The 1990-nt window shown below is 37.6% G+C and overlaps 1 long non-coding RNA gene across 1 annotated transcript; it reads left to right on the top strand.

Moving 5' to 3' along the window:
- Positions 1-1034: 1034 nt before the first annotated feature.
- On the top strand, positions 1035-1956 carry LOC140321389 (uncharacterized). Its single transcript, XR_011918921.1, has 3 exons — positions 1035-1169; positions 1259-1368; positions 1850-1956. It is a non-coding gene; the product is annotated as an uncharacterized lncRNA (long non-coding RNA).
- Positions 1957-1990: the final 34 nt, after the last annotated feature.

Here is a 1990-nt window from a genome sequence, read left to right as displayed (position 1 = left end):
TGTAAAGACTTGGGACTGGTGCTGGGGTTAAGGTTAGGATTGGCTTGGTCAACAAAGCCATTGCTTATATGTTGTAATTAATGTAATGTGTTAATGCGTACTACTCCTGGGGCTTTGTTAAAAAACACATTTTGTGTAATTTCTTTTAAAAAAGTTAAATTTTTGCACAGCAAAACCTGATCTTGATGTGATTTACAAAACCCAGAAAGCACACTAAAAATAGAATGTGTCGAATTCTTTGAGCTTTAAGAATGAAAGGCATTAAATTGTGCTGCAATTCTCCTATTTGGTGAATCTTTATCTGTAATCCTCCTTTACTGGTGTGTGTGTGTGTGTGTGTGTGTGTGTGTGTGTGTGTGTGTGTGTGTGTGGTTATTGAACATTGGTGATTTATTTTTATTTTTTTTTTCTCTAGGCTAATGACTTCAGTGACATCACTAACTGGCCAACACCGAGTGAAACTGCCCACCATGCGGTGTGTATTCATAGCCCATACTAAAGCGTTTAGTAGTATTTTACATATTGATAATAAGGTGAGAGAATGGAGATGAGGCTGCCCAGAAAGCAGTTATCCCAATTGACATCAAATGTTTCATTTAAATGTTGTTTTTACACTTTACATAGAGGTGTGCTAACAAATATCCTGAAAAATACCACCTTGAAATCTTATATGCAATTTTGCAATTTCTCCACAAATAATGTAAAATTCTTAGACAAAATGTTAGATGGCTTGTAAGCACAATGAGACAATGCAGGCAAATGGCAATACTAGAAAACTTGCTTCACAGTTTACCCATTCAGCAGAGGCAATTTAAATAAAGTGCAAGAAATACAGCAGATTAACCCTCCTAGTGTTCTAAATCTGTCTATATTTTCATGCAAAAGCATTACATTTTAATCCTGGGACAGATCGATACTTTTATCCTCCACCTACAGATCTGTATTGTCATGAGTTGCATCTTCAATAGTGCTCCATTAAAACCTAAAGTGTTTTTTTTTTTTTTTTTTTCTTTTTTTCCCTTCTCCCCACTCCACAATTTAGCAGGAGATTGAAAACTTTAAGAAGTTAAATCTCATCAGTAAAGAAGAGTTTGACTGTCTTGCACCAGAACTACCCGAACAATCAGATGTGCCACAGAGTCCGCCAACTATTCCGATCTTTCCTCAAGGTAACATTGTATAGAGCTTTAAGCTGTGTTGATGGTCTTGTAAACACCAGCACCAAATCTTGATTATGTATCGCCTTATGTACCCGCAGGTGTTCCAAAGTCACCCGTTCGAACTCCTCGTACTCCTCGCCTTCAGGATCCCAACAAGACACCACGCTTTTACCCAGTGGTTAAAGAAGCAAAATCTATTGATAACCAGGTGAAGATTAAAATGGCTATATATGTTTGCATGTGACATTTTATTAAATGGAGGATAATTCTGAGATTTCTTTACTGAAAAACAAACTGTTGCTGCTATTAAAATGCTGGGGGGGGGGGGGAGAATGTCTTTTTATGAAATTACTTTGAGGCACCACTTCAGTGTAAAAGTATTTAAAAAAAAAAAATTTGAATGCAAGAGTACCTATAACACTTTTATATACTTTTATAGTTTTTAACATCTAAAGGGCACCTGGTATAGGCACTCCTGCATTCAAAGGCCTCTGGCAGTGTAAAGTTTTTTCCCAACTCTTGTCGGTCAAACTGGCTGCATGGCTTTATGTGAATGTACTGAAGATAAAGTAATTCATATGCTGATTATAAATGATTCATTTGCTAACCTCACACGGTCATCAGAATAAACTATAGTACTAAATTCAAGTGATGGTGTGGGACTTAATTTATCCCCTGTTGTGTTGTAGACCCCAAGAAAGAGGAAAACCCGGCACAGTTCAAATCCACCAGTGGAAAGCCATGTAGGATGGGTGATGGATGTCAGGGAGCACAGACCACGCTCTGCATCAGTGAGGTAAATGTTTCTACATTTCTAACTCCCCCCCCCC

This window comes from Pyxicephalus adspersus, unplaced genomic scaffold (assembly GCF_032062135.1).
Source record: "Pyxicephalus adspersus unplaced genomic scaffold, UCB_Pads_2.0 Sca3191, whole genome shotgun sequence".
NCBI classification, from domain to species: Eukaryota; Metazoa; Chordata; class Amphibia; order Anura; family Pyxicephalidae; genus Pyxicephalus; species Pyxicephalus adspersus.
Note: the sequence above shows the minus strand (reverse complement) of the source record. Positions and strands in the feature narration are given on the sequence as shown.